Source organism: Entelurus aequoreus, linkage group LG11 (genome assembly GCF_033978785.1).
Source record: "Entelurus aequoreus isolate RoL-2023_Sb linkage group LG11, RoL_Eaeq_v1.1, whole genome shotgun sequence".
NCBI lineage: Eukaryota > Metazoa > Chordata > Actinopteri > Syngnathiformes > Syngnathidae > Entelurus > Entelurus aequoreus.
In genome coordinates this window covers 49,917,532-49,941,813 of record NC_084741.1, presented here as the reverse complement: position 1 = coordinate 49,941,813, position 24,282 = coordinate 49,917,532, and the positions used below count along the sequence as shown (strand labels likewise).

The 24,282-nt window shown below is 39.9% G+C and overlaps 1 pseudogene; it reads left to right on the top strand.

Moving 5' to 3' along the window:
• LOC133659658 (uncharacterized) overlaps positions 1–20,557 on the top strand; it is a 49,502-nt pseudogene extending 28,945 nt beyond the window's left edge.
• The last annotated feature ends 3,725 nt before the right edge of the window (positions 20,558–24,282 follow it).

Sequence of the window (24,282 nt, the reverse complement as noted above, 5' to 3'; positions counted from 1 at the left end):
AGGAGACTTTTTTTTTAAATTGCAAACAGTCGATCCAACATCAAAACATGTCAAGACACTTTCTCAAACCAATCACTTTTTCGGCTTCAAAATAAAAGCGCTACACTATACATCCGGTTTAACTACATTTACAAAAGAAAAAATGTCTTACACAACGATACTGCTTTGTCACTCTGGCTGGTTTCGGGTGGGTACCGGATCCAGTGCCCACCCGAAACCAGCCGGTACTACCGGGAACCGATTCACTTAGGATCCAGCGGTGCCATGTTTCAGGGCCTGGGCTGCGCATGACGTCACGTTTGTTAGAATTAACACTTGCGAATGGCGGGTACTTGCTAGCACTTGAGAGGAAAACAGGCAATTTTGTAGCAGACATGCTCTTGGTAATCTTGCGACCCGTCAGTTTCATGACATACACCCAACCATGCCAAATAGAACATGCTCTAAAGTGTGGCTCATCTTTTCCAAATGTGATGCCTATGACGCTCATTGCAATATTTGTGACGCCAAAATCAAGGCAAGTGGCGGGAATACTTCCAATCTGAGGAAGCAGCTGGTTTTTCCTCATGGCTGAAGAGTGCAGCCAAGTTAGATGTACGGCTGCAACTCTTGCATTTGGCACCTTAAGCGACTTGGCTGCAGTCAACGACAGGGGGAAGAAATGGTGACGATAACAGCGACATCATCATCCTCTTCGTCAGCTCCACGTAAAAAGCCTATTGTATAAAAATATGTTAGCTTTCCATTTTAACTTGCAATAGTTATCATAATCAGCACGGTTCTTTGTACTGTACTTTGTAATGTTAATGTTAAATGTTTGCTTCCCTTTCATTGTAGTTTAATACTGTTGAAAAACAAAACAAAAAAATGTGTCTTTATTTTTACTCCATCATCTTTTGCTTATTGGTTTTTAATGTAATTGCCTCCATGGACCCCCATTCCATGTTTTCCAGATGGAAAAAGAAAGGAGGACATGGAGCGAGGTTTTATTTTGTGCAGTACTAAGAATACAACACTGCATTGTAGTTGCAAACATGTTACTATGCAAATAATTGGATATTGTTTTGATATATTTGATGATCGATTGATAAAGAGTAATAAATATGTTACATTTAAACATTTTAAGATTTCATTATTACACAAATAAAACATTTTTACCTAATGAACACACACAGAAGTACCAAAAATTGGTACCGTTGAGTACCGGTATCGATTCCCAGGTACCAAGAGTACAGTATCAATTTAAATGTGAAACGTACCCACCTCTATTTGTCAGAGATGTTTTGTAATATTATTCATTGATATTTGCACCTATAAAAATGACAGTACATCAGTTGAGGAATATGTGTAAATTATTTTATAACATGTTCTGGTTGAGTCCTCAATTCCAGGATGATTAGCAGGCTGAATATAAAATGTTATTAATTAATAGGGAAGGTTCAAACATTGCCATGCAGAAAAATTAAGACCATTAACTTGCACAACATGTAATGTACAGAATATCAGAAGCATTTATTCAGGTAGAAATATCACAGATTACAGCTAGGATAGGCTCTAGCCCCACCGCGACTCCAAAAGGGACAAGCGGTAGAAAATAGATGGATGGATATTACCATAAATCTTCCACAATCAAAGAATGATTGTAACAATCCGCATTTTGTGTTATTTATGCGTGAAACTGTTATTTAAACATGGCAGTGTAGCTCCTCCTCTGAAAGCAAGTGCTCCTAAAGCAGGAATACAAATTCTGTATTCATAAAAAATACAAAATCTGGCAACACGCAGTAGGCATTTTTTTTATTATTGTTGTCATTAAATCATGTTTGTCCTTTTTGTGATCAGATGTTTGAAAAGCATGAAGTTGAAAATACATTTCATTAAAGCAAAATAATTGTCTGTTCATAGTGTTAAAACTTGAAAATAATCTGTCTAGGGTACACTTATTAATGATGAAAAATTATGTACACCTGCGATTAATCACGATTAATTTTGAGTTAACTATGAACAAAATGCAATTATCGCGATGAAATATTTTAATCGTTTGACAGCCTTTATATATGTATATATTCATATATATATATATATATATATATATATATATATATATATATATATATATATATATATATATATATATATATATATATATACTGAGTGAAGTGAAGTGAAGTGAATATAGCGCTTTTTCTCAAGTGACTCAAAGCGCTTTACATTGTGAAACCCAATATCTAAGTTATATTTAAACCAGTGTGAGTGGCACTGGGAGCAGGTGGGTAAAGTGTCTTGCCCAAGGACACAACGGCAGTGACTAGGATGGCGGAAGTGGGGATCGAACCTGCAACCCTCAAGTTGCTGGCAAGGCCGCTCTACCAACCGAGCTATACCGTCCCAACATACTGTCCTGTACTGTATAATATACTGACAGTCAGTGATGTGCAGTGAACCTTCATGCCAGGTGAGACATTGATACCTTTGGAGTTTTTGTATTTTATTTACTTTAAATTCATATGCTCTAATTGCAGTTAACATCCATCCATCCATCCATCCATCCATCCATTTTCTACCGCTTGTCCCTAATACAGTACAATTACAATAGAGCTCATTAAGCTTATTAGGTTGCTCACTAAAATAACAAGAAAAAGAAGGGAATAATTCCCTTTCATAATAATGTTATAAAAAATTTTTTTTTATTGACTTTTATAAAATTCAAAAATATTTACGATATTTCCTATACCATTTATTTGTATTTGAAATACATGTCCCTATCTTTCTCCGGGAACACTAAAAGTTTGATCACCTTCTTTTTTGTCTGAAAGTCCATTTGAGAGAGGTTTATGAGCTTGGATAAATCATCCTCCATACTGACAGAATCATTCCTTCATCCATTCAGCAGAGAATTAAAAACATTATTCCATCCGACTTGTTGCTTAAAAATTGCAAACAAAACACTGGGTTCTTCCCTGAAAAGAGACGATAGCGACATGCACCTGCATTGTGACTTACAGTGTGGACATGCATGCAAAACAACATCCACTGTTGCCATTTGTAATCAAAAGTAACATATAGTTATAACTTATATTTGACTCCTTGTGAAAGAGCAGAAAATCTAAAAGACTGCTGACAGGGAGAAGACACAATTGAAGAGCGTTTGGCCTGGAGGAGGGCTTTGGCATGTAAATAAGACCGCACACAAACTGGTAAATTCTTAAGAGACAATTAGAAAGCGGCTTAAAGGTTGTCTGTAAGTAGACCACAAAGAAGTGTTTTGAATGTAGAAAAAAATCATCATATGAACCCTTTAAAACCGTTGCACAGGCTGTAGATTCTACAGCGTGGAAACTAGAAAGTCATGGTGTAAAACATTTTTCTGTAAACACTACCGTATTTTTCCGACCATAGGGCGCACCGGATTAAAAGACGCACATATGAGCTCGTCTATTCCGGTCTATTGTCATACAAATGGCGCATAAGGCGCATTAAAAGAGTCATATTATGATTTTTTTCTAAATTTAAAACACTTCTTGTGGTCTACATCAGCGGTCCCCAACCACCGGGCCGCGGCCCGGTACCGGTCCGTGAATAGATTGGTACCGGGCTGCACAAAAATAAAATAAATAAATAAATAAATAAATAAATATTTTTTAATTAAATCAACATAAAAAACACAAGATACACTTACAATTAGTGCACCAACCCAAAAAACCTCCCTCCCTCATTTACACTCATTCACACAAAAGGGTTGATTCTTTCTGTTATTAATATTTTTGGTTCCTACATTATATATCAATATAGATCAATACAGTCTGCAGGGATACAGCCCGTAAGCACACATGATTGTATTTTTTTATGACAACAAATAAAAAAAATAAAAACACCCCCCCCGTCCGTGGGACAAATTTTCAAGCGTTGACCGGTCCGCAGTTACAAAAACGTTGGGGACCACTGGTCTACATAACATGTAATGGTGGTTCTTTGGTGATAATGTTGCATAGATTATGTTTTACAGATCATTTTCAAGCCGCTTTCTGACAGTCACCTCCGGATGCGCCGTTTTGTGGGCGGTCTTATTTACATGGCTCACCTTTGACAGCGTCTTCTCCCCGTCATCTTTGTTGTAGCGGTGTAGCGTGCAAGGACGGGAGTGGAAGAAGTGGAAGAAGTGTCAAAAGATGGCGCTGACTGTTTTAATGACATTCAGACTTTAATTAAATAGGAGCAGCATCTCCTCATCCGTGGCTCAATAATGCAACATCAACGCCGGAAATGTGTCTGACCGGAACCCTCTAATAACTAAAGTTCCGTGGGTGAATTATGTAAACCCACTACAGTTTTTAGCGCTTAGATAGCTAGTCTACTGACAGATATAAGTAAGAATTTTATGCTACTTTGTTTTAGAAATGGCAACAGTGGAATATGAATGTCCCATAACAAGAAGATAGAGAAAAAGAAGAAGCTTATGACTACGGCGTCGATACGGACTACAATTGTGGATGCGTGCACATTTTCAGGAATTATGCAGATCCCAAATACAGATCAGCAGATACCAGAAGGTGAGAAAAGTTGGTTTTTCATAATATTGCGAAACAAAACGCCAGGTATTATGTCTGCTAAAAGGTGCCATTTTGCGGTCCTTACACACGCACCATAATAATACTCGTATGTTTAATGCGCCGACAATCCATCAAGCGGTGCGGCTTCATAGCTTACCGAAGTCGTACTAAAAATATTTTGACAGATTTTTGAGCGCCGTGTGTAATGTTCTATACTCTCAATGGAACTTTTAAAGGTTTGGTGTTGTTTACTGCCATCATATTTCAGTCTACGTGTATCTCTTATGTATGACTGCTGTCTACTGGTCACGTTTATCATTACACCATGTACCAAATAAAATTGCTTTGAGGTCAGTAAGCACAACCAGAATTATGCCGTACATCAGGCGCACCGGGTTATAAGGCGCACTGTCGATTTTTGAGAAAATGAAAGGATTTTAAGTGCGCCTTATAGTCCGAAAAATACGGTATATTGGTGACATGCTGACAAAAAGAACAGGCTTATTAGCTTGCTTGCACACAAAATCAGAGAAGAAACCACTTGCCTCTGTTTCGTCTGTTTTTTACCCAGTATCCGTCCATTGTACACAAGACTAAATACAGTGCACTTAAAGGCCTACTGAAACCCACTACTACCGACCACGCAGTCTGATAGTTTATATATCAATGATGAAATCTTAACATTATAACACATGCCAATACGGCCGGGTTAACTTATAAAGTGACATTTTAAATTTGCCGCTAAACTTCCGGTTCGAAACGCCTCTGAGGATGACGTATGCGTGTGACGTGGCCCGGCGAACACGGGTATGCCTTCCACATTGAAGCCGATACGAAAAAGCTCTGTTTTCATTTCATAATTCCACAGTATTCTGGACATCTGTGTTCGTGAATCTGTTTCAATCATGTTCATTGCATTATGGAGAAGGAAACCGAGCAAGCAAAGAAGAAAGTTGTCGGTGCGAAATGGACGTATTTTTCGAACGTAGTCAGCCACAACAGTACACAGCCGGCGCTTCTTTGTTTACATTCCCGAAAGATGCAGTCAAGATGGAAGAACTCGGATAACAGAGACTCTAACCAGGAGGACTTTTGATTTGGATACACAGACGCCTGTAGAGAACTGGGACAACACAGACTCTTACCAGGATTACTTTGATTTGGATGACAAAGACGCAGACGTGCTACTGTGAGTATGCAGCTTTGGCTTTTTTTTGCGTATGTACGTAACTTTTTTAAAATATATAAGCTTTATGAACCTTGGGTTAGGTGAACGGTCTTTTGGGCTAAGTGATTGTGTGTGTTGATCATGTGTTTGAATTGTATTGGCGTGTTCTATGGAGCTAGGAGCTAGCAGAGGAGCTAGGAGCTAGCATAACACGTACCGTACCGTACGTGCGCGTCACGTACGTAACTTTTTAAAAATATATAAGCTTTATGAACCTTGGGTTAGGTGAACGGTCTTTTGGGCTGAGTGATTGTGTGTGTTGATCAGGTGTTTGAATTGTATTGGCGTGTTCTATGGAGCTAGGAGCTAGCAGAGGAGCTAGGAGCTAGCGTAACAAACACGCAGGTGTTATTATGCAGGATTAATTTGTGGCATATTAAATATGAGCCTGGTTGTGTTGTGGCTAATAGAGTATATATATGTCTTGTGTTTATTTACTGTTGTAGTCATTCCCAGCTGAATATCAGGTCACCCCCGGCTCTCACAGCATCTTCCCTATCTGAATAGCTTCAACTCCCCACTAGTCCTTCACTTGCACTTTACTCATCCACAAATCTTTCATCCTCGCTCAAATTAATGGGGAAATTGTCGCTTTCTCGGTCCGAATCTCTCTCACTTCATGCGGCCATCATTGTAAACAATAGGGAACTTTGCGTATATGTTCAACTGACTACGTCACACTACTTCCGGTAGGGGCAAGCCTTTTTTTTATCAGATACCAAAAGTTGCAATCTTTATCGTCGTTGTTCTATACTAAATCCTTTCAGCAAAAATATGGCAATATCGCGAAATGATCAAGTATGACACATAGAATAGATCTGCTATCCCCGTTTAAATAAAAAAAATTCATTTCAGTAGGCCTTTAAACTGATAAATTTGCTTGCACACTACGTAGGCATGAAAGTCTAGAGGTGCTGGACTGGACAGCGTTACACACAATTTATGCACTGTATATGATTAAAAAATTTGCAAATTTTGTGATTTTTACTGAAAAAAAATTGATAATATAGAAAATACATATCAGACAGTTAAATGGAAAAATATTATTGTTGAATTTTTAGATAATGAAATAGAAATATCCCAAAGGTCAATACTTGGTCCACTTTTATTTAACCTTTTTTTAAATGACTTGCCTTTGTGTTGCCCAGCAATCCAATGCAAGCTTTATGCAGATGACGCGGTTATATATACACTCGTCAAGTCACGTCCCAAGACTGCAAAGGTCCTAACAAGATGCCTTCAGGCTGCTAAATAAATAAATAAAAAATCTCTATATATTCTGTTTTCTTATTTCTTTTTTTCCATCGTGTGCTCTACCTCACCCGCCTCCCCTGACTGCACGTCCCTGTAAAAACTGTAAGCTGTAAAAACTGTTTGAAGTCACCAAAGGACTTAAGTTAAATTGCAAACAATACAATTAATTTGGGGTAAATAAACCCCCCAATCCCCCCTTCTCTCTTGATATCCTCTGACCTCCATCCCCAACTCTTCCGGCTGATTACTTCTAATGTAATTTTAATTAAAAACTGTGGTGTCAAAGGGTTTAGCCTGCCTGAGAAGCGGGTGCAGATTGTGGCACAGTGGCAGCCCCCTTCACTTGCTTGAGAGGAAAGGCATCCTGACACTGCTCAGGTGGTGCCAACACAACCAGAACCAGGGCGAGCAACAACAATGCATCCTCGCCATCTTTAATACGACACAACAGTATGGAAAGTTGGGAACAACACATTGAGGATATTTTGGTTGTTGCTTAGTCAAGTTTAAATGTAACAATGAACCTGTGAAATTATATAGGACCTTAAAATGGAGGAAAGCAAATTCAGATTTTTTAGTGCATCCGACAATACATCCAGATGAGATTTGACAAGATGTAATTATCTGTTTATGCAGAGTGGGATTTTCCATTTGCAAATCAGATTTGATGAGCATTTTTTTAATTTTAAATATTGTCAACAAATAGGAATTTAAACAAAATCCTGCTTAGTACAATGCTAATACATGAAAACACACACATAAAACACAATATATTTCAATCCCAAGAAATCCATTACAAATCTTGACATTTTGTTGTGTCTGTAATGTAAGCGAGCACAAAAAATGCCATTCGTCATGCCCCAGAATCTTGATTTTGCAAAGGACTGCCAGCTCTTTCAGGGGTCACCTGCGTGAGTTGCCCCACAGTAGGAATCAATAGCAGAGGTCTGCCTGTATCTTTGTAATCCCCTCACCCAAACCGCAGGATTATTTGCTCTCCGTTAAGTGAAGCGGCTCCCCACGGCTCAGGTTTAAACACTTCCCTAGAATCTTACCTCAGTGCCCCATCTGCCAAGTCAAAAATGGAGCGGGGAAGAACACAGTAATGTTTACTTGTGCCAACATCACTTCATAACATTGTTGCATTACTGCACCTTTTGACAGGTAGGAGCGATTGCATTGATGGCCAGTGTTGGGTTAGTTACTGAAAACCAGTAACTAGTTACAGTTACTAGTTACTTTATTTCAAAAGTAACTCAGTTACTAACTCAGTTACTTACATCAAAAAGTAATGCGTTACTGTGAAAAGTAACTATTTAGTTACTTCTTTTTTTAAAGCTCCCATTAATGCCCTTTTAGCCTTCATTTCAGTACTGTTATTGCACTGGAGAATAATACAATGTGTTGATCAACTTGACATGCATTTGCATCACTGAACTCTGCTAAGCAATGTGGTCTACATACAACACACAAAGACAAAGATATGTTTCAAAGGGCCAACTTATTTCAGGCCAGAACAAATTGACAAAACTATTTTAAATAGCTGCAACATAACATACATAAGTAACAAACAGCATAATAACAACATAGCTGTAAACGAAATACGTACTTTAACTTTATTTTTACATACCAAAGCCTAACCAGGCGTTTTTTCTCTCAAGGAATTCTGAAATAAAATCATGTCTGAAGCCCAGAACACTCTACACATTTCCCCAGTTTTAGTTTAGAGATAAGGAAGTATTGGCCTGGCCCACTAGGATCCCTCTTTATGTTTGTGAATTTTATATTTTATACATTTAGAGCGATGTGATAATCAAACACTCTAGAAGTCTAGAAATAAAGAGTATATAAGAGAATTGACAGAGTGTGTGTACTATAATTCATAATAACATTGATTTTGATTCAATATTATGTTTTGAGCAATGAGTTTGAAAGAAAAAAAAACAGCTTTGTTTTATTAGTCAACATTGCAACGTTTTCTAAATTACATTTCACCTTTAAGCTTTTTTATTTCACTTTTGTTATGTTTTTGTTTATTTTAATAGTATTTTTAGAAAGTGCTGTGGGCCTTTAAAACATTAGCTGTGGGCTGCAAATGGCCTCCGGGGCACACTTTTGACACCCCTGCTATAGATAATAAAAAATTAAATCTGATAAATCTATCGGTAAAAAGCTGAGCCTGGCGACGCATGTGTGTTAACAACTCTCTCGCTCTCTCTGTCTCCGCCCCTCCCTCACGAATGCTGCTGCGCGCAGCCCTCCCTCCCTTTCCCCACACTCAGACACACACACAGCGCGCCTCCGTGTGACGCAAGAGATTCAGAAGAACGACACCGTAGCGCTACCACAAAACACACTCAGATCTTCTGTTTCAAGCCAATACTACATAAAAAGTAACGTAAAATAACGCAGTAACGCATCATGTAGTAACGGTAACTGAGTTACGGAATATAAAAAATAACGCGTTGGATTACTAGTTACCGCCGAAACTAACGGCGTTACAGTAACGCGTTACTTTGTAACCAACACTGTTGATGGCATGGCTTTGTAGATTATAGTTCTGGTTATTTCTATTACGAAGGTGGATGTTATTATTAAAAAAGACAATTGCATTAATAACACAATTTGTCCAAGTTGGGATTTTTTTACAATAGAACTTCTAAGCAGGACTGTGGTGATTTGGTTGGGGGTGAAAGGCTGTGCCTACTCGTTGTCATCGGCGATCACTCGAAACGAGTATGATTGTCCTCCTGTTGGTGGGATTGCCTTCAGGAGACCGCCTGTGTGTGAAATCTTTTAAAGTGGGGAGACTGGTGCACAGACAGCCACCACACTGTCCTTGGCAAAGAGAAGGCCAGGGTCCAATGGCATGGAGACCAAGACAATTGAAGGCCCATCTTTGCTGCAGCCTTCTTCCGCCTTTGTGACCGTTGTGGAGCTTCTATGTAACCATCATCCGCCCACTCCGCCGTTGAGGTCTTTTTCGACGAGGGAGACGCGCAGACTCCAACGTCACTTCTTCGCTGTGGGGAGCTGTATCCGGTGGCAAGGGAAACCCAGGACGAGCGGCACCTCCTCACAGCTGCAGGAGGCTGCCGGAGCTCCGGTCTGTCGGAGGACCGCCTATGGTGCGCCTACCAGCACTTGCTTTTGTCTCCGGGTGTGCTCCCCTAGCCTTTTGTCTTCCCAGACTAACCCACAAGGCAGCGGGGCAAACTACAAGCAGCTCCAGTGTAATCCTGCCAAAAAAACAATTGGTGAGTGACATAAAAATATAGGTAGACACAATAGTGATTTAAAGGCCTACTGAAAATATATTTTTTAATTTAAACGGGGATAGCAGATCCATTCTATGTGTCATACTTGATCATTTCGCGATATTGCCATATTTTTGCTGAAAGGATTTAGTACAGAACATCGACGATAAAGTTCGCAACTTTTGGTCGCTGATAAAAAAAGCCTTGCCTGTACCGGAAGTAGCGTGACGTTGCAGGTTGAAAGGCTCTTCACATTTCCCCATTGTTTACACCAGCAGCGAGAGCGATTCGGACAGAGAAAGCGACGATTACCCCATTAATTTGAGCGAAGATGAAAGATTCGTGGATGAGGAACGTGAGAGTGAAGGACTAGAGTGCAGTGCAGGACGTATCTTTTTTAGCTCTTACCGTAACTTAGGTACAAGCTGGCTCATTGGATTCCACACTTTCTCCTTTTTCTATTGTGGATCACAGATTTGTATTTTAAACCACCTCGGATACTATATCCTCTTGAAAATGAGAGTCGAGAACGCGAAATGGACATTCACAGTGACTTTTATCTCCACGACAATACATCGGCGGAACACTTTAGCTACGGAGCTAACGTGATAGCATCGGGCTTAACTGCAGATAGAAACAAAAGAAATAAACCCCTGACTGGAAGGATAGACAGAAAATCAACTATACTATTAAACCATGGACCTGTAACTACACGGTTAATGCTTTCCAGCCTGGCGAAGCTTAACAATGCTGTTGCTAATGACGCCATTGAAGCTAACTTAGCTACGGGACCTCACAGAGCTATGCTAAAAACATTAGCTATCCACCTACGCCAGCCAGCCCTCATCTGCTCATCAACACCCGTGCTCACCTGCGTTCCAGCGATCGACGGAGCGACGAAGGACTTCACCCGATCATAGGTGCGGTCGGCGGCTAGCGTCGGATAGCGCGTCTGCTATCCAAGTCAAAGTCCTCTGATCCCACGTACAGCTTTCTTCTTTGCAGTCTTCATTGTTCATTAAACAAATTGCAAAAGATTCACCAACACAGATGTCCAGAATACTGTGGAATTTTGTGATGAAAACAGAGCTTTTTGTATTGGATACAATGGTGTCCGAATACTTCCGTTTCAACGATTGACGTCACGCGCATACGTCATCATAAACGTTTTCAACCGGAAGTTTCGCGGGAAATTTAAAATTGCACTTTATAAGTTAACCCGGCCGTATTGGCATGTGTTGCAATGTTAAGATTTCATCATTGATATATAAACTATCAGACTGCGTGGTTGGTAGTAGTGGGTTTCAGTAGGCCTTTAAGGATTGTTTTCTAAAGATTTTTAGCATATTTAGGAACGCCCACTTTTAGGTCCAAAATGCCTGCTGACGTCACCTACAAAAGACTGGAGGCAATTTCATATTGTGTAGTATGTGTTGTGGTAGCAGCTTCATCCCGAGTCACGATATTTCTGCGCAGAATTTGAAGGAATTAGCAAATATGGCTACCTGATGCATTGTTGCAGGTTGTAGCAATACAACCAGAAGGTGCCAGCCTGCATAGATTTGATGGGAATATGAGGAAAGTATAGACCTCGCCTGTCAAATTGACTGTCGCAAAAGGAGACGAACGAAACAAGAGGAGTGTAATTTGCAGCATTTTAAAGATTCTGACTTAAAAGAAGAAGGGTTTTGTTGAGTTTGGATGGGGAAAAAAATAAAGACTCAAGCCAAATGCTATCCCGAAAATCAGTAGCAACCTCGAGGGTAGAAAAACTGAATCAGAACCTGCGGGAAAACGGAGAAAGAAGAATAGACCTAGTGCTCAAAAACAAGAGAAAAGGAAGGTAGGTTGTTAGTATTCTATTTTGCATCTTCTTCTACCGATGTTTTCTTAAGATGCCTTAGAAATACATAGAGAGAACTTGCTTGTGAAATGTAGGTCCTTTAACTGCACTGTTAGCAACACCTTATTTTACAAAATTACTTGAATAATAAGTTCATGAATACTGAATTCATAATGTATATGTAAAGTACTGTTTATCGTCAGTGACCCTTCAACACGTTCTGACAGGGGTCTGGTTTTGTGCTTTTCACTGGACAGTTGGAGGAGCTGATGGTAGGCCCAGGGCACTGAGGCATGTTGTAAGAGGGTTTAACTTTTGTAACCCCCTCTGCCAGGTTCAAGGTCCCTGCTGCTTGGGTGTTGGATCAGAATCGAGAGCTTGTGACTCTGCCATGTCAGCCTGGCTCCCTGGGAGAGTGAACACCCTACCGTCTTAATGGGCTTATATAGAATTGGTATCTTCTGTCTGATACAGTATTTTAGATACCGTTAAGTACAACCGTAGTCTGTCCGTCCATTCAGATAGATCGATCATTTATTGATCCTGAGAAAAATGTAAATGTCCAGGAGCTGACAAAATATTCAATAATAATGTAAGGTAAGGTAACAATAAGTTGTGTAAGATTGTATACAATAAAATGAAATACTAATGACTAAAATGCACTATGAAAAAACAGTACACAGACTATACAGTCCTGTATAGTTATCATTATATCTACATATGTTTGCCTGGTGCCAAGAGGGATGGAAATAGTCGAGTGTGCAGTCTGGGAGGTGTTAACTCAAACTGAAAATGCAGTATGTGAGTCCATCTGTCTGAGTGTGTTTAACTCTAAATAATCATGTGAAATGTACAGCAGGTTACGTCCAATTATCTGCCTTTATGAAAAGACTATACCATGGTAATGGAGCAGTTGTGTGTGGTGAATTCATACTTAGTACTGGTAAAATACTTTCTCAACAGGGCTATTCAACTGGTGTCCATAGGGCCAAATACGGCCCGGGAATGACGCCATACTGGCCCCTGGGTTAATTTCACCTTTTTGCAAAGAAATCGCCAAAACAAAAGAATGCTCCTGTTTTGTAAAGGAACTTGGACTACTGTAAATACATTTACATTGTAACCTTCTAGCAAACAGGGGCAACAGGGTCCAGACTTTTGATTTACATAACTAAGGCATTCCTCATGCCTCTCTTTTTTTTCATTATTTGGGATATTTAACTTTTGGCCCGTGAGTTCAGTAGAAAAAACTTGTGACAGACTCCAATTTTTGCAGCAGATTCTTAAAAAAAAAAAGAGATGATCTTTGATTAGATTTTTAGCAGAAGATCCTTTGAAACAGCTCCTGTAACTCTTACCAAATAAAAAGACCAACATAAAATGTCTACCGTAGTAGTAGTACCGCTGGTTCTTCGGAATATACAAAATAAGAATAATACAGAGGGGAGAAGTCCGGCCCCCCAGTCCCTAGCTTTCTAGAAATTTGGCCCCCAAACTTGAATATTCCTGCTCTATAGTCTATGTCAGGGGTGTCCAAACATTTTCCACTGAGGATGGCACACTGAAAAATGAAAGCATGTCAAAGACATTTTGATATTTTTCATCTTTAATACCAATACAATAACTATTGTAACTATTAAAACTTCCCCCAATTTTGGTGAATGTTAAAAGCCTCAGCGACCCAAAAAAGTCCTTTGTTATTAAAATGTTAAAATATTAGTCATATATTAATTTTTGTTTTTACTTTCGACACTTAAATATCTATTGATTAACTTTAGATCTGTCCGTTGTCAAAAAGTTTTCATTTTTTTAATGTTGTATGCCCTTTTTGTCAAAACTCTCTTTTTTAATAGGAAAACCACAAAATATGCACTATTTTCACCCCAAAAACTGTTCAAAACGGAATATTTAATGTGGGTCAGCTCTACATAGGGGCAAGAAGGGGCAGAGCCCCCTCGAATAAATGTCTTTCCCCCTCAAATAAAATGTTTGAAGCTGAGAATTTACATTTTAATATACCCACAAAATGTATTTATGACAAGTTGACAAAATTGTCCATGGTAGTGAAGAAATCAGCTGAAAAAGAGACTTGCTATAACACTTGTATGATGTCATCTTCCCTCTTTTCTGTCCATCACCTGTCAGGCTCACGTACGAGTCCGCCCGCACAGTCTTGAAGGTTAAATTCGGTTTAAGAATTAATATTGTGATGGTTAATTAAATGTGGATGAAGAATACTTTATTTTATTTATTTAACTTTAATTTTTTTGTTTTCCCCCTGAGAGAATGCCACCTTATTGTGGTTAATTTAGTCTTCAGGTGTGACACCCAAGTTGTACAGGTGTAAAGGTAGAGGCCTGACAAAGTGGAATCCTCTTCTCCAGGTTAGAGTTGGACACATCGGTCCTGATTTCCTAAACTTTTACGTGTACTAAAACACGTGCAAACCTGACAGCAGACGCAAAGCTGATCTACTAAACGTGTGCAAAGTGGATTGCTTTTCTTACAGGCCTACTGATATGAGATTTTCTTATTTAAACGGGATAGCAGGTCCATTCTATGTGTCATACTTGATCATTTCGCGATATTGCCATATTTTTGCTGAAAGGATTTAGTAGAGAACATTGACGATAAAGTTTGCAACTTTTGGTCGCTGATAAAAAAAGCCTTGCCTGTACCGGAAGTAGCGTGACGTCACAGGTTGTGGAGCTCCTCACATCTGCACATTGTTTACAATCATGGCCACCAGCAGCGAGAGTGATTCGGACCTAGAAAGCGACGATTACCCCATTAATTTGAGCGAGGATGAAAGATTTGTGGATGAGGAAAGTGAGAGTGAAGGATTAGAGGGCAGTGGAAGCGATTCAGATAGGGAAGATGCTGTGAGAGGCGGGTGGGACCTCATATTCAGCTGGGAATGACTAAAACAGTAAATAAAGACAAGACATATATATACTCTATTAGCCACAACACAACCAGGCTTATATTTAATATGCCACAAATTAATCCCGCATAACAAACACCTCCCCCCTCCCGTCTATATAACCCGCCAATACAAATCAAACACCCACACAACACACTCAATCCCACAGCCCAAAGTACCGTTCACCTCCGCAAAGTTCATACAGCACATATATTTCCCCAAAGTCCCCAAAGTTACGTACGTGAGATGCACATAGCGGCACACACGTACGGGCAAGCGATCAAATGTTTGGAAGCCACAGCTGCATACTCACGGTAGCGCGTATCCAACTCAAAGTCCTCCTGGTAAGAGTCTCTGTTGTCCCAGTTCTCCACAGGCCAATGGTAAAGCTTGACTGTCATATTTCGGGAATGTAAACAATGAAACACCGGCTACGTGTTTGTGTGGCTGCAGCCGGCCGCTAATACACCGCTTCCCACCTACAGTTTTCTTCTTTGCTGTCTTCATTGTTCATTAAACAAATTGCAAAAGATTCACCAACACAGATGTCCAGAATACTGTGGAATTTTGCGATGAAAACAGACGACTTAATAGCTGGCCACAATGCTGTCCCAAAATGTCCTCTACAATCCGTGACGTCACGCGCAAACGTCATCATACCGAGACGTTTTCAGCAGGATATTTCGCAGGAAATTTAAAATTGCACTTTACTAATCTAACCCGGCCGTATTGGCATGTGTTGCAATGTTAAGATTTCATCATTGATATATAAACTATCAGACTGCGTGGTCGGTAGTAGTGGGTTTCAGTGAGCAGAATAAGACCATCCATTTTGTGTCCCTGTCTTCGGTAATATGCAAAACATATGCTGATCATCAAAATCGGCCACAAATACATTTATCACACGCAATGCGATTTATCAACACTATTTTGTGTTTTATTTAGCAACTGTTCAAACTGACAGTTTCACGCACGGCTGCCAGATCAGTGTTTCTGCTGCACAGACACATGATGGACAGACGACAATCCTCCATCCTACGTGTACGTTTCAACACATTTGGATGGTCAGAAATAAAAAACATTAGACATATCATCTAATCAGCAACATCATTTTATACCTGTAGTTGCTAGAGGACTTAAGGGCTGATTAAAACAAATTCAATTGATGCATTTTGGTGTCTTTTAGTCTTTTTTTTAATAACGTTCGTTATTTTCACATAAAATATACAGTATATATCATTAAATTATTTCTCATATGAAAAAAACGTATCGAAGTTTGCATTTTTGCGTATTGAGCACAGTAAGTGCAGCCTCTCTCCAATGCACCTTTAGCGGTTAAAAAAGGAAACAAATGGTGTCAACATGCACTGCACGGCTGCTTCTAAAATACCCATAAAAAGTGGAAGATGTCTCCTGCATGTTTGAAAACATAGCCAAACGCCACAGGTAGGAGTAGCCAGTGAACATGAATGTGCAGTAAATGAGAGTGTCTCTGTGGTGATGCCCCATACACACACAATCCTCATTGAAATAAGGGGGTCTGCACCACTTTACAACTGTACAGACAGTGTTAGTAAATCACACAACACTCCCACTAATAGTACACACCATTTTATAGATTGCACATACTATTTAGTAGGACTGCAAATCTTTGGGTGTCCCACGATTCGATTCAATATCGATTCTTGGGGTCACGATTCGATTCAAAATCGATTTTTTCCAATTCAACGCGATTATCGATTCAAAAACGATATTTTCCCGATTCAAAACGATTCTCTATTCACTCAATACATAGGATTTCAGCAGGATCTACCCCAGTCTGCTGACATGCAAGCAGAGTAGTAGATTTTTGTATAAAGTTTTTATAATTGTAAAGGAAAATGTTTTATCAACTGATTGCAATAATGTAAATTTGTTTTAACTATTAAATGAACCAAAAATATGACTTATTTTATCTTTGTGAAAATATTGGACACAGTGTGTTGTCAAGCTTATGAGATGCGATGCAAGTGTAAGCCACTGTGACACTATTGTTCTTTTTTTTTTTTTTTTTATAAATGTCTAATGATAATGTCAATGAGGGATTTTTAATCACTGCTATGTTGAAATTGTAACTAATATTGATACTGTTGTTGATAATATTAATTTTTGTTTCACTACTTTTGGTTTGTTCTGTGTCGTGTTTGTGTCTCCTCTCAATTGCTCTGTTTATTGTAGTTCTGAGTGTTGCTGTGTCGGGTTTGGTTTTGGAATTGGATTGCATTGTTATGGTATTGCTGTGTATTGTTTTGTTGGATTGATTAATTTAAAAAAAAAAAAAAAAAAATATGTATATATTTTTTTAAAATGAGAATCGATTCTGAATCGCACAACGTGAGAATCGCAATTCGAAATCGAATCGATTTTTTCCCACACCCCTACTATTTAGTGTGTGGTATTTCGATCTTAGTAAATCAGGCCCATACTGTAGCTAACAACCAAATTCAATGAAGACGGCAATGTAACCATTGTATTAGCACAGAAAAAGAGTGCTTGAGGATGATGAAGCACACGTGATGCCCCTTTCTGACTCCCCCTTCATATATATGATATAATTGGGGCCTTAAACAGGTAAATGATTCCTTATACCAGGGGTCCCCAAACGTTTTGACTCGGGGGCCGCATTGGGTTGAAAAAATTTGACCGGCGGCCGGGCTGTTTATATATATATATATATATATATATATATATATATATATATATATATATATATATATATATATATATATATATATATAGTTGAGGTTTCTGTGGTTTATCCGTTATACAGTGCTCAATACCAGGGTAGAGCGGAATATACGTTAGGTTAGGAAAAAAACACAGAGGCTATATCATCCCTACAAGCCTGTTTCACATGTTTCCATGCTAAAACCTGCGAAACAGGCTTGTAGCGATGATATAGCCTTTGTGTTTTTTCCAGACCTAACGTATATATATACACACATATATATATATATATATATATATATATATATATATATATATATATATATATATATATATATATATATATATATATATATATATATATATATATATATATATATATATATATATATATATATATATATATATATATATATATATATATATATAAACATATATATATATATATATATATATATATATATATATATATATATATATATATATATATATATATATATATATATATATATATATATATATATATATATATATATGTATATATATAAACACATATATATATATATATATATATATATATATATATATATATATATATATATATATATATATATATATATATATATATATATATATATATATATACCGTATATTACCAAATAGACGCCCTTGTGCAAATAGACGCCCTTGTCCTAATAGTCGCCCGGGGTCTGAGCCCATTTTGTGAATTAACAGCCTCTTCCTAATAAACGCCTATGTCCAAATAGCCGCCCATGGGCTGTTATTTGCATAATTTAGATTGAAATCATATTGATTTCATTTTCATTCAACCCAATTTATAAGCTAAAAGGAAAAGCAAAGGTGCAATAATTCTGGTCATTACGGTAACGGCAGACGTCACGTGGGGATTCTGGGTAATCAACATATTGCAATGGGTCACCGCATATAGCGTAACACACAACAAACCCACGAGGAAAAGTTTCAAGATGGCAAGGAACAGTAGCAGTGAGTTGAATGAACAGGATACCGGTACACCACAACTGATGGACGGGAATACTTTAAAGGGGAAGAAGAGAAAGTTTGACTTAAAGTTCAAGCTAGCGATTGTGAAGTATGCGGAGCAGAATTCTGGTTTGGCAGCGGCCAGGCAGTTTAACGTTGACCCAAAACGTGTACGAGAATGGAAACAAAAAAAGGGAGAACTACTATCTCAGTTGATGGAAAACTGGCTCGCTTATCTGGTGGAGGTAAGAAGAAAGTGAGCGACGAGCTTGATGCTAATTTGTGTCAGTGGATACATCACGTTCGTGGACTGAACCACCGTGTGTCCCGCAAAATGATCCGCATTAAGGCAAAGGAGTTGTATGCCACCGCGAGTGACACGAGAGACACCGGGGTGGTGTTTGGTGCAACAAGTGGCTGGCTTAATCGTGTGTGTGTGTCCGTGTTGCAAACAGTAGCCATAGCTGAATGTTGCTTTCTGGTATCCTACAAGGTGTGTGGGCTGACGGTGGCAGCTGATGGGAGTGAGGACCAGCTCATTTACTGCTTCAAGGAGGGACAGCCATGTCAGGCAGGCAGAGAGATGCTGTTGAGGGCTAGACAGCAGGCTGCTGCTGTGGTTCAGGAAGAGGAGAGTGATGAGGAATAGCAGTTCCTCAATGAACTTGTGATTGAAAAGGAGGATGATGATGAGGGGGGTGAGGGAGAGGAGGAGGAGGAGGATGATGAGTGGGGTTGAGTTGCATTTGGGGTTGCGTTTGCTGCAGTATTATTGTTTTGATGGTTTTATAGAGTACTTGGTACCATAATTGTATTTTTCCTGTATGCTGCTTTATTTAAAACTTGGAGTACTGTAGCCTTTATTTTATTTAAGTGACAGTATTATTGTTCTGTTTTGATGGTGTATTTTTTAATACTTGAGTACTTGGTATCATAATTTTATTTTTCCCGGTAGGCTGCTTTATTTAAAAAGTGTATTTATTTTTAGTATTGGTATTCTATTTGACAATTCTTGCAGTACTGCCATGTTGAGGCCTTGTTGATCTCTTGTCTTTTGATAGTCTTGTTTTTTTGTTTGTATGTTTACAATAGCTTTTACATTTAAAATTGTTTGTACGAAAAAAAAATACTGGACAGTAACCATTGTAACAAAATAATGGCCTGGTGCAGGCTGGTGCAAAAATAAATAAAGGCCTTGTGCAAATAACCGCCCATGTCCTAATAGCCGCCCATGTCCTAATAGCCGCCTGACCCCATTTTGTAAAATAAACGCCCGGGCTACTATTTGGTAATATACGGTATATATATACATATATATATATATATATATATATATATATATATATATATATATATATATATATATATATATATATATATATATATATATATATATATATATATATATATATATATATATATATATATATATATATTGCGGTAGTGGGTAGTGGCCAAGTGGACTTGGCAACTACTTCAGGGCGTGACGACCCTGCCTGACACGAGTCCCGGGCTCAGCTGGCTCCGACTGACAGTACCCGGTATGGGCCCCTGTCCAGGGTTACGGATAATGGAGTGGAGCCCCGCAGGCGGTCCGGTGTTCGATACGACACTTTTCCGGCAGCTCCTGCAGCCAAACTGATGCCAAACGTATTGCTATGCTTTCCTTTGGACTACGTTAGTAAGGCCGAGAGGGGGATTCTGGCGAATGGGCTACCCAGGATCTCCATACCTCTAGCCCAGGCTTGCGCCAAAAAACTGGAGAGGCTACTTCAGTGCCACTGTCAAAAGTAGCAGAAACAACACGGGAGATAGCAGTTACGAGTTATAAGCCGTTTTTGATTGGCGTAGGATATCGGCGCTACGGGTTATCTCCGTCGGTGGGAGGGACCATTGTGTCCTACTGGTCAGTTACCGCCCACCTTAAGCTGGGCAGCCCCCGGTTAATAAGGTACTGACCCGCCACAGGCCGCCTGCTTCATCGGGTGCTTGGAGCTTAAAGGACTGACTTGACAAGCGGACTGTAAATACTGCACCAGGCAAACTACGAAAACAGAAAAAACTGCCAGTCTTGCGTTTAGCAAGCTGGAACGTCAGGACCATGAGTCCTGGCTTCTCGGAAGATCTATCCACGGTTGACGACAATCGGAAGACGGCCATCATCAACCGCGAGCTCAAGAGGCTCAACATCGATATTGCTGCCCTGCAGGAGACGAGACTCCCCTCAGACGGCTATATCAGAGAAGAAGACTACACCATATTTTGGCAGGGAAGAGAGCCACAGGAACAATGTCTGCATGGCGTCGGACTTACTCTCCTCAACTGAACCACCAAATGGAGGCACAGAACGCATACTTTCTCTTCGCCTGTCAAGTGCTTCAGGTCCAGTAAACATCCTGAGCATTTATGCTCCTACTCTTTGCAGCTCTGCAGAGGCAAAGGATCAGTTCTACAATCATCTGGACTCTATCATCACTGATATTCCTGCCACTGAGCACCTGTTCTTACTAGGAGACTTCAATGCTCGAGTGGGATCAGACCATGACTCCTGGCCCAAATGCATAGGACACTTTGGCATAGGAAAACTAAACGAGAATGGACAGAGACTACTAGAACTTTGTTCTTACCACCACCTTTGTATTACCAACACATTCTTCTCGACAAAGCCACATCACAGGGTTTCCTGGAGGCATCCCAGATCAAAAAGTTGGCATCAACTAGATCTAATCATCACAAGAAAATCGTCAATGAACTGCGTTCAAATCACCCGCAGCTATCACAGCGCTGACTGTGACACGGACCATTCACTGATTGGCAGCAGGGTGCGTCTTCAGCCCAGACGGATTCACCGTACAAAGCAGAAAGGTCGCCCACGCCTAGATACTGCCAAAATGCATGCCCCCGACCTACGTGAATGCTTCGCCGAGTCCATCGAAAATGCACTCCAGGACTGTCCTGCTGGTAATGCTGAAGAACGATGGAACTACATCCGCGATGCTGTTCACAGCACAGCCATGGCCATCTATGGTAAGAGAGAAAAGAAGAACCCAGACTGGTTTGTCGCTGGGCTTGCAGAGATGGAGCCCATCATCGAAGCCAAGAGAACAGCCCTAATGAGTTATAAGAACGATCCATCTGCAAAGACACTTGAAGCTCTCAGGAAGACAAGAAATAATGCCAAACGCATTGCAAGGAAATGTGCTAACAACTACTGGCTCGGCCTCCGCGAGAGTATCCAACTGGCTGCAGATAACGGTGATTCTCGTGGCATGTATGAAGGTATGAAGAGAGCTTTCGGACCAACTACCAAGAAGGTAGTGCCACTGAAATCCTCCACTGGAGAAGTCATCACAGACCGTGGGCTCCAGATGGAAAGATGGGTTGAGCACTATCAGGAACTCTACTCCCGGGATATTGCAGTCAATGACATTACAATTGAAAGCATCGAGAACCTACCTGTCATGGATGATCTCGACAAGCTCCCAACCTTAGCGGAGCTCAAGAAGGCAGTCAACTCCCTTACCTGTGGCAAAGCTCCGGGGAACGATGGCATTCCCACTGAGATCATCAAGAACAGTAAGGACACTGTTCTTCTAGACCATCTTCATGAGCTTCTATGTCAATGCTGGGATGAAGGAACAATTCCTCAGGATATGCGTGACTCAAACATCATCGCACTGTACAAAAATAAAGGAGATCGCAGCGACTGCAACAATTACCGTGGAATATCCCTCCTAAGCACTGTCGGGAAGACCTTCGCTAGAGTGTTACTCAACAGACTGCAATTGCTTGCGGCCCGTGTATATCCAGAATCGCAATGTGGATTCAGGTCGGGGAGATCGACCATCGACATGATATTTTCTATCAGACAATTGCAAGAGAAATGCCGTGAGCAGACACAACCATTGTATATCGCCTTCATCGACCTTACAAAGGCCTTCGATTTAGTTAGCAGGAAGGCTCTCTTCAAGCTTTTGCACAAGATAGGCTGCCCACCAAAGCTGCTGAAGCTGATAACATCATTCCATGAAGATATGCAAGGAACTATCCAGTATGACGGCTCCGCATCAGCCCCATTCCCAATTGAGAATGGAGTGAAGCAAGGATGCGTGCTTGCTCCTACGCTCTTCGGAATCTTCTTCTCGTTGCTATTGTCAGAAGCATTCAAATCATCTGACGATGGTGTTTACCTGCACACAAGGAGCGGCGGGAAACTGTTCAACCTCGCACGTCTCCAGGCAAAGACTAGAGTGCGTAAAGTCCTCATCAGAGAGATGCTCTTCGCAGATGATGCTGCTCTGGCCTCACCATCAGAGGAAGCACTACAGAGGCTGATCAACAGCTTTTCTGATGCATGCAAAGACTTTGGCTTAACTATAAGCCTCAAGAAGACAAACATTATGGGACAAGATATGCGCAACATTCCAAGGATCTCCATTGGAAACCACACCCTGCAAGTTGTTGAGAACTTCACCTATCTTGGCTCAACCATATCCAGCAATCTCTCTCTCGATGCCGAGATCAACATCAGCATCGGCAAAGCATCTACAACGATGGCTAGACTCTCCAAGCGTGCTTGGGAGAACAGACTGCTAACCATCAACACGAAAAATAAGATCTATCAAGCCTGTGTTCTTAGCACTCTACTTTATGGCAGTGAGTCATGGACCTCGTATGCACGCCAAGAGCGCCGTTTGAACTCCTTCCATCTTCGGTGCCTAAGGCGGATTCTGGGAATTAAATGGCAGGATCGCATCCCGAATAAGGATATCCTCGAGAAAACAGGAATGAAGACAATCTTCGCTCTCCTTACACAACGACGTCTGAGATGGCTTGGCCATGTTAGTCGAATGGATGACACTCGCATTCCAAAATACATCCTGTACGGCAGGGGTCACCAACGCGGTGCCCGCGGGCACCAGGTCGCCCGTAAGGACCAGATGAGTCGCCCGCGGGCCTGTTCTAAAAAAAAAAAAAAAAAAAAAAAATATATATATATATATATATATATATATTATTTATTATTATTTTTTTTTAAAATTAAATCTACATAGAAAAAACACAAGATACACTTTCAATCAGTGCATCAACCCAAACAACCTCCCCCATGCACACTCATCCACACCCACTCACACAAAAGGGGTTATTTCTTTCTGCTACCAATATTCTGGTTCCCACAACATAGACAACACATCTGCAAGGGACACAGTCCCTGAAGCACACATGATTGTATAGGCTGCTGGTCCACTAACATTTTCATTAATTACTATTTTTTATGTAATTATTTTTATATTGTTTTACTTTCTTTTTTATCCAAGAAAATGTTTTTTATTTATTTATCTTATTTTATTTTATTTTTAAAAAAAGGGCCTTATCTTCAACAGACCAGGTTGTCAATGAAATTAGATTTGTTTAAAGGGTTTTTTAAACCAGGCCCAGTTCAGATAATGTCCAAGTCGGACTCAGCAACACACACCTTCATTCATGTACACAGAAAAAAATTAGGGAACACAACAGAT